The following is a 10,138-nucleotide window of genomic DNA, read 5'->3' as shown; positions in this document are numbered from 1 at the left end:
CCCCCCCCCCGTCTGCCCAGCCCTGCCAAGCTTCCCCCGGTGGGTCCCGATGGATGGCATTGTGTGCGGATAAGGGATGCCAAGCTTCCCCCGGTGGGTCCCGATGGATGGCATTGTGTGCGGATAAGGGAGCAAAGGCCTCTGCTCTGCCCTGCCCTGCCCTGCCTGGGGGCTTCCCGCCAGACTGCCGCCAACGCCAAGACGCTCGGTGCTCCGCGCGGGCCGGGGGGACGCTGTTGTCGGTATCCCCCAGTGCGGCGAGGCGGTGGGAAGCTCGCGTCTATAATTTGTTAAAATGATACCTTCTAAAAGATTTCATGTGTGCAGCCATTGACAAGTCGCTAAAACTCATTAAGTGGCCCTCCAGCCAAAATAATTGCCCACCTCTGGCATAACAGCTTCTGCTTCCTATTTCATCCACTATACAGCCGGACCCCGAGTTACGTGGGGGATACGTTCCTGAAACACACCGTGTAAGTTGAAACCGTGTAACTGGAGGCATCGTGTCAATGGAAAACTGGGGGATAGGGACCTGGAACCAAGATTTGATAACTTTGTTTTATAATAAAAGGATATTTAAACACAAAATAATGGAATTAATAGCCTTATTAAAACCTTTACTCACAAATTATTCATCTGATGGAGGATCATCTGGCTGCACTGCGTTATCTGGCTTCTCCTTCAGAGAGGTGCTTGAAGAAGGAGGTGATCCTCTACTGCTTCACATTCCTATCCAGTTCCTTCTGGAGCTCCTTATTGTGCGGGCCAGGCGCGCCCCGAGCCCTTCTTCGCGCTGCACGCGGGCTGTGGCCAGCAGCCCGGGCACGCGGGGGAGGAGAGGGGTGGCTTTCGCTCTGGAATTAGGCACGGACGTGTATCGGTAGTTTAAAAGATTGTTTACTTACACCGAGATGGCACGGGTGGGGTACGTCTAGGAATTCTATCGGCGATGGGGAGAGTCTGGAGATTGATCAGATCTCCGTAGCCTGCTTCAAATGCACTGGGTCCGTGAGGATCCGCAGTGCTTAGAGATCTTCACACAGCGTGAAGTCTCCTCCTCCCTTGTTCGTGGAGTCCTCCAACTTGGGCGGAAACCACTCAAGCCTCTTATACGGCTAGCAAGCCAATCACTAGCCGCCACGTGTGAATAATTTAGAACTGGCCAATAATGGGACCCAAATCTACATACAGATGACGGGAACTCTTTGCAACGAGCATTTCTGTGCTGCAACAAAGAAATGCACCCTGCAAAGAAAGCTTCAAATTGGCGGGAATTCTCCCTTGCACCGGGATTCTCTTTTGCAGCAGAAAACTCCACCGTGCAAGGAAGCTTACAATTTAGCGGGGACAATTTAGCAGTGCCGAAGCACACACAAATAAAAATCACACCTTTTGGGTTGTGACACTTATAACGTGAAAGGAGTTGATCTAAGTCCCTCTTAAAAGTTGAGCCTCCTTTCCATGATGGGGTCAAGTTCACGATCTCTTTACTCAAGTAAAGTTGTTCCTTACACAGGAACTCTTGAATGGCTTTAGCAGTGAAGACTGGCTTAGCAGACTGTTTCTTCTTCTTCCTCACTGTCGCTGCTGCAAGCTGCTCAAGTTCCTCATTTGTTGGTTCCTGTTGGTGGGAATCGAACAGCTCAACCACCTCCACATCCTCGATGTCTTCAAATCCCTCTCCTCCCAGCCATTTGGCCAGCCTCACGATGTCAGGGATTTGGTTGTCGATGGTGGGGAAGCCTCTGAAGTCATTGACGATCTCAGGCCAGAGTTCGTGCCAACAGGCATTCAAGGTTGAAGGTTTGACCTCCTCCCAAGCTTCCTGGATTATGCTGATGCAGTCCAAAATGTATCCCTTCCAAAACTGTGTCAGATTCTCCACTCTCCCTGCATCGATTGTGTCCAGTGCCTGTCTGTAGAGCCTCCTGGTGTAATAAGACTTGAAAGTCTTAATAACACCCTGGTCCATAGGTTGTAAAATTGATGTAAAATTGATGTCGTGTTGGGAGGCAAAAACAACAGAAATGCTGGGATGAGCAAAGGACAAAGGGTTAATCTATCTTTAAATGCCTTGAAACCACTGGCCACACTTTGTTATTTGGTTAAATAAGTCCCGTTACAATAAATTCTTGTAAAAAGAATGTTGTTCATCACAGTTGAAAACTTGGGCAGGTTTGTAGCCTTTATCTTAAATAAATTCTAAAAACGCTGGCTTGAAATTGCTAGCACTGTCCACAATCGACAGATCCTGCTTTGCCTTGTAATTTCACATTTTGCAGATTATACCGCTGAACAAATCTGTACAGCCAACCCCTGCTAGCAGCAAATGGCTTGGCATCACTACTCCCTCCTTCACTCCCGGCTATGGCTCATACAGAGACAAAGCTTTAGCCCTAATTGCTGCACCATCAACAACTGCTCCTTTTGTATTGGTCATTTAATTGATGCAAAGATTAAGGAGTTTCTCAGCCTTATCTAAATGAGGAATTCTAGTCACCAACGACACTCTCGAACTCACAGGGGTTGTCGTTTTCACACAGTCTCTAATTTTCTGCTCACTTTTTTTAATAGTATACACAGTTGATTTGTTGGCTACAAATGTCCAACTCGGGATCCTTAAAATTCTGGTTTATTAGGCGGATTGAAGCACTGTAATGAAGTTAAATCATAGACCTTGGGGCTGGTCCCCACACACACACACACACACACACACACACACACACACACACACACAGAGGAGCAAACTACAAGAGTCAGGTATACCTATCCTACAAGCGCTGGAGTCTGCCGTCAATGGCCAGTTGAGGCTTCTTTCAGCATGGTGTTATCCTCCAGAAGGGGGTCGCCGGCTGGTCCTTCTGGCTGGACAGGTCAGGTGCTGGTCGAGTTGGAGATCAAGAGGGCGCCACTGAGGGTCACTTTTCTGGATGGCATCTGTCAGCCCCAGGGGTCGTCTGCATGTACGTGCAGGTTTGGGAGTCCGTTGATGAATTTTGAATAGGGCTCTGGGAGCGGTCGATCTGGAGATATTCAGCCCAAAAGTTGGTCCCCGGTGTTGATTAACTCAGGCCAGGGCTTCTAGCCCTTGATCAGTGATGTTTAGAGATGTCCCGGTTGCTACATTGTCTTCTATTGATTTCTTCCGTTGGTTGATCTGCAGTTTCCTTAGGTGTTAATTGCTGTCTGCTACTGTGTTACGCATTCAATCACTGATTCACTTCCTGTTTCAGGGGCCCGCCTGATACAGGGAAGCGGCAGTATGACTCCTGCTCTTGTTAACATTGTTACTAAACACATTTATAGTTGGAAGTTGAAAGGTGAGGGGTATAAAATATAAGCTACAAATGTAATGCCATGGCACACAAATAGATAAAAATACCAAAATACAAGGGGAGATACAAAATGCGCACATACAAATTTTAAAACACAATTCCTAATCTTAAAGTGAAAGAAAGAGGAAGGAAGAAAAGGTAGAAGAGGAAAAACATATTCAAAGAGGGGAGAGCAAATGCAGGCAAGAGGAAAAAGGGGCTTTCTTCTACAGATTCACTTAAATTGTATTGGCAAGCAATCGATGCAGCACTATTGCCTTCTCTTAATTTATCAAGGATTTCTATTTTCTGGGCCAGGGAAATAGACTTACGTGCTCTTTTGGGCACAACATCAAAGGCTTTCTTTGACGCCATTTTCACAAATATTCAGGGGTTAACGTTACCAAAAATGATGGACAATCTTGGAGGAGACAACAAGTGATGCTAACGCATGTTAGCAGACTCCAGACTAACAACCACTCTAACAGCGTAAACATGAAGGAGGGTATCACATGAGTTGAAACGTGGTCATGTTATATAAAGCATGTATACGTGAATCAGTGTAATTCGAAATCGCATAACTGGGGGTCCGACTGTATTCCTTCTTGAGGTCCTGTCCTTTTATTGTCTGTCTTGTCTTGTAGGTGAAGCAAAAGGACACCTGCCTGCAGTGTCTTTCTCCCATGCTCTTTCCAAGTGGTTCCAGATTCACAGGGCACCATGGAGGGGAACTCAGAGAAAAAAGTGAGATAATATCTATGCCTTCAGTGTCAGCGCATAGCAGTGGTGGTGAAATATAACAGGGTTTGAGACACCTTAATGGCTTTGAGTGAGACACCTTGTTAAGCTGGGTCTGGAACAAACACACTGACATTTTTTTGCAGAAATCTCACCTTTTATAATTACAAGATAAAAAAAACAATACAGGAATTCTGACTTACTTTAGATATTGCCTGGCCCAGTGGTCTAAATGTTTTTAGATTAAAGTCTCCCTTCATTGGACTCTGTTACCAATAGGATTCTTTTTGCCAGCGACCCCCAAGAATTGACACGGCCTCTTGTCCGATATGGTATTAAGTAAACTGCATTAGTAACCCCTAGACAAAATTACAGGTTTCCTCCCCATAATACTACCTGGCAAGTGGCTGCTTAGACATTTCAGCGGCAACCTTCTGGGTCCTCCCCTGGGTGCGTTTCTGGCTGTTTGAGTGAAAAGTCCACAGTTGCCCCTGTCTCCCCACAGATACAAGATGAACACACACCTTTTCCTTTGTTTGCCCATTACTTTTGTAACTTTCTTATCCCAAATTGTCTAGTTCCCTAGCACTGCGCCAAACATTTCTTATATGGTACACCAAGCCTATCTTTCTTTAGGTTATCTTTCCTTATAGGGAAAGTGCTATATATTGCTCACTTACAGTACTCGGATTACAGCATTTACTACTTCCAATGCCTTATAAGGCACTCTGTTCAATTTTATTGTTTAGTTCCAGGAAGGCCTGGACTATGGCTAAAAGCCTTAGCATAACTCAGTTTGCCTGCTAGAAATTCAAGGCACTCCTTGGAAAATGCCAGCTTAGCTTTCACTCATTTTTTAACTAGAGAAAAATACTACAGCAATTCTCCTGGTGCCAGGAACTCAGAAAGACCACAACAGGCCAGAGTGTTTTTGACACTATGGGTTCCTATTTGAAATCTCTGGGTTTATCTTCTGAATCGTGTAGGTGTTTGCACATCTAGCAGTGCTAATATTGAACAGCAGTCTCTTGGCACCCTTACAAGGATTTCACAGCACTCCAGAGTGTCACAGTCTAGCCCCATAAATGGACTTTTCCCTCTCATGGGAGAAATCCTGAGGGTCTATCTGTAAGCCTGATAGGGAGTTTGCTTTCCACACCCATTGAGTCCTTGGCCTCATTGCTGATATTGCCAACAAGAAAACCAACTGCCAGCTTTGTCTTATTTTTATCCTGTGTGGACTCTTTGTCCCTGGGCTCCTGGCCCATCTTTGTCAGTTTTGCCCAATCAAGTGCTGCATATTTGTATCCAGTTCTAGGTGAAACTTTAATATCTCATTAATTTTCAGAAGATTATATTTGGCCTTTCCATGCATTTTTTTTTCATTTTCAGTCATTACATCATATGTCCTGGATGCTACTTGCTTTAGAAATGCAGCTCTCTTGTTCCAAGAATAAAAGTCTCTGATACATAATCCATTTTTCATTTTCAGTGGCACAAAATGTTCTGTTGATTTGTCAAAGCATTTTCTTTCTCATATTTTAAACTATATTTTTATGCAAGAATTCATTGCTGAACTGTTTTTCACTCATGCATGAAAGGCTTATCCTCCTGCTCAAGGGAAATATACCTAACACCTTTAAAAGGTGATCTTGGAAACAAATATTCATAAGATGGCTGGATTCTAAGAACCAAGGACTAAACATTGATATTGGGTTTGTGGCACATTATATTTTATGTGACTCCTGAATTTTCTCCACAGAAAGGTGAGAATGACTCTCCTCCCTTTTGATAGGCCTTGATCTCCCAGTATCAGCTTCTTTTCTTCTGCTAATTTTTTGTCTGCTATCCCTGATAATTTTTTTTAGCCCCTCCTCTCTGCTGTTGTTTCACTATGCTGTACCTGGATTCCTATGTTTAGAGACTTGACCAAGAATGTCTTGCACTTGAAAGCTTGTCTAACTTTATTCCAGCTACACTGAAATGAAAAATATCACCCCAAAAAATCCTTGCCTCATGGAAAACCTTATGAAATTTACATCCTAATAGTAATATTGATAGCACCAACCTGTATTTTATTGGCTTGAAATGCTAGATTAATATAGCTGAATATGAAATGAATAACATTGGATGTTTTTGCAGCAATCTGTACATAATTTGTACCATTCTTTTTGTAAGGTTTTTTTTTTTTTGGGGGGGGGGGGGGGGGATGGGCATTAAATGACCCAGAAATGACTAGGAACATTCAAAACATTTCCAGCAAAAGAAAAATACTGCTCAATAGTGGACTTTTCTTTAATACATATTTCATTAAAAAACTTGGAAAGCGCATATTGGCTGAATAATACATTTAAATCATACATTTGATCAAAACATGTTTGGCTTTGGCAAAAAATATGTCAATAAATGGATTTAACTTGTGTTTATATAGCAAAATTCCTCTGCCTTCTAAGAATTTATGCAAAGCAAAATTTCAAATGAAGTAAAATATCATCAACAAAATATTACATTCCAAACACAACATAGTTTCTCATGAACTAATTTCCTTGTTTTGTATTACTTGTTACAGCATATTTATATTAAGGGAGTGTCACGGCACGGGGTCCTGCAGGAGGGCCATGATCTCCTCAAGGCCCCCTTCCCGTGCCAAGTTGGCCCAAGGGCACCCTCAAATTCTCACTCGCCACGTCTTTGATGGAAAATAAACATATGGGAGGCTGCCTTATGTCCTCTTGGACACAGTTTTACGTAAATACCTGACCCTGTGGATTCCTGGACCCCTTGTGGGTCCCGCTCTGCAGTGGGTGCTTCAGGGGCACCCTAGCCTTATGGGCTACGTGTGGCTCCAACCATCCCTTTACCACGCCCCAAGCCTCGCAGATGGAATAGACATTTGATCTGGGCCTTGTTTATAATCTGGCCCCCTTGTCCGGGCCCTGCCTCTTTCAATCTGCGCCTTCTCTGGTGCTAGGGCTCTCCACAGCCCTGTCTCACTCTGTGCCCCCTCTCTGGGACTTCTCCACAATGCTGCCCCTCTCCTGGGGCTTCTCAAGCACTGCCCCCTTCTCTAGGGCTTCTTAAGCGCTGCCCCCTTCTCTAGGGCTTCACCACACCCGCACTGGGGCTTCTCACAATGCTGCCCCCTTCTCTGGGTCTTCTGAAAGTGCTGCCCCATTCTCTGGGGCTTCTCACAATGCTGCCCCATTCTCTGGGGCTGGGGTCTGTGCACCCTGAATGCTGCGCCCTCACTGATGCTGGGGCCCCCACACTGCTGTGGGTCCCCTATGAGGCCTCTTCCAACCCTTAATAGCCTCACCCAAACCACCGGCATTTAACAGTAAACAAAACGCAAGCCCCTTGGCTATAACATAAACTGTAGCCGCCCAGCTAAAACATCATTCAAGCCTATCGGAGAATACTTCATCCCGCAGCATTGTCAGATGCTGCTTCTGCAGTCAGGCTTCTCCTTTCTTCTCTGAGAGAGCTCCTTCCCCCTTGGCTGCTGGCAGGGAACTCCCTCTGGCCTCTGCCCCTAGGGTTTATAAAGGAGCCAGGCCCTGCCCCTTCTGGTCAGCTGACCTCCTCTGGTTGCCCTGGCAACCCACAGCTGGGCTCATCACTCACTGCTAGGGCTCCTTCCCTAGCAGTTTTTTCCTTCTTAGGAGCAGGGCACCTAGGTGCTCTGCGACAGGGAGCACTGACAATATTTCAAATACTTCCTTGGAATATCATAGATTGTTTTATGACTATTGTTGAAACTCACTGCCTAGTGAATAAAGGCTTCATGTGGATTACTTCATGGTAGTCTCTTGCACACTGAAGTGCTAAGTATTAGGGGTATGTGAAATGGGCTCCATTTGATTCGGATTTGGCCCAAATCGGAGACAGTGATTTGATTCGTTGATTCGGATTACTGTCTCCGATTCGATTTGGCCAAATCCGAATCTGAAGATTCGATGCTGATTTGGAGAATCAGCGATTCAGTCATAGACACAGCTTTAAATGTTTTTTCTACATACCTCAAGGTACCAGGCACAGCTCATGAATGCTGTGATGCTCAGGCAGATGGAGCATCCTACAGGGGTGTGGGGGGCCCCCCCGCATGCTCAGTGGCAAACCCAGAAGTGGACTGGAAATAGTTCCAGTCCACTTCCGGGTACACTGGGGAGCACACAAGGGACCCCCCCCCGCTCCCCCAGCTTGATAATTGGCCACGGGGGGACCTCTAGTGCCCCCCCAGACCCAGGAGGCACCAGTCGCCAAGCCGGGGGGTGGGGGAGCCCTCCATAGTGCTCTCCAGTGGACCCGGAAATGGACTGGAATTGCTTCTGGTCCACTTCTGGGTCTGTTGCTGAATGTGCTGGGAGCCCCCCACACTCCTGTGGGACGCTCCATGCACCCCAGCATTGCAGCATTGATGAGCCGCCTGCTACCTAGAGGTATGTAGTAAAAACATGTAAAGCTGTGTCTATGCCCGAATTGCCAAATCTTTCCAAATCTCTCTGAATCGATTTGGAGGGTTCCGATTCAATTCAGAGAGATTAAAGGGTCTCCTGATTCGATTTGGCTTCAGAGATTCAGCCACCGAATCAGGCCAAATCCCCACCAAATCAAATCAGGGACCAAAGCTTCACACAGCCCTGCTAAGTATTCCTTTCTGCTTAAGACCTTCCCTTGGGAATGATTTCTCTAGATTAAGTTTCAAAACACCCTAAATTTGCTGACACTCTATTTCAGTAGGCATTAAGGAAAGGTGAAATTTTTATCTGTTGGGAAAGGGCAGTGGGTGGGAGTTTTAAACTACATAACAGCTGATGTGTGGTAGGTTTGAATGAAGGAGAAGTATTGCTGCTTTGAATACCTGTTGTTGCATGTTTTTCAACTAGTAACTAGCATGCCAAGATTGTTGAGATCTTTGGATTTTCAGAGCCTGGGGATAGGCAGTTTCTGATCAGATTCCTCTTAGGTGTTGTAAGTCCACACAAACACTGAGGAACATAAATCTAAATGTCACTCCTGACAATCTTGGCTGTTGGTCTTAATTACAGCTCTGCCAAAGGCTTCCTGTCTGACCTTGGACAAGTCTACCTACTTTCTGTGCTGCAGTTTCCTTATCTGAAACAAGGGAATAATGCACCTCACGCACCTCATTAATCTTTTAAAAACTCTTTTAGTTCATTGGAAGGAAGGAGCTGTTCAAATGCAGAGTATTATTATAAGTAATGTAGGAGAAACATAAAAAATGACAGCTGTTGGGAGAAAGTAGGAATCTACTTCCCCCTTCCACTTCTATTTTTATTTCATTATGTTCAAATCTATAAAGAGATTATCTGATGTGTGAAGCTGAAATGACTGAAAAATACAATCAGAATGATTTTTTCTGATTAAAAGGAATTCTGCAGGAAAAGTAAGGTTGTACCTAAAACTAGCTTTATAATTAGCTGCTTTTTGAGTATCATGGTTCAAAAATACACAACTATAAATCAGGATTTCATCATTAATCTAAGTCTCACATTACAAGACTTTGCATTTCCTTTATGAAATTTATATAATTAATGTGTCTGTGCCAAGAAATGTAATTCTTCTCTCCATGAGAGACTTAACTCTAAGCTGAAAGTTGACCTAACCTTGGGAACACTTACTTGTATTATTTTGTCATTTATATGGTGAATTTCATCAGAGCTCAAGTGGTAAATATTTAACAAGGGACATTTCTATTTCCCTCTGTTCTCTCTCCATATTTATTAAACTAATTACTTTATTTTAACACAGGAAATGTCATTCTCTCTGCCAAGTTTACCCTCAATGTCAGTCCTTATTTTCATTATAATATAACTACTGCTGTAATGTTGACATGGCAATTTTTAGAACTGATCATGGGGGAAAAACAAAAAACTCAACAATAAACATTTTTAAATGCATTAAAATCAATGAATAACGCCCCCCCAAAGTCACAGTCAATATTATTTAATTAAAATAAGATTTTATTTTTTTCAATGAAAAAAGAGCACACAGAAAGATACATATCTTGCTACTAGCATGGGAACAACTATGCAAATAGGAATATTTAATATTAGTATAGGGTC

General features: G+C 44.1%; 1 long non-coding RNA gene across 1 annotated transcript; it reads left to right on the top strand.

Annotated features, from left to right (window-relative positions):
* Positions 1-6: 6 nt before the first annotated feature.
* On the top strand, positions 7-591 carry LOC112549414. Its single transcript, XR_003092812.1, has 2 exons — positions 7-93; positions 429-591. It is a non-coding gene; the product is annotated as an uncharacterized LOC112549414 (long non-coding RNA).
* Positions 592-10,138: the final 9,547 nt, after the last annotated feature.

This window comes from Alligator sinensis, unplaced genomic scaffold (assembly GCF_000455745.1).
Source record: "Alligator sinensis unplaced genomic scaffold, ASM45574v1 scaffold601_1, whole genome shotgun sequence".
NCBI lineage: Eukaryota > Metazoa > Chordata > Crocodylia > Alligatoridae > Alligator > Alligator sinensis.
Note: the sequence above shows the minus strand (reverse complement) of the source record. Positions and strands in the feature narration are given on the sequence as shown.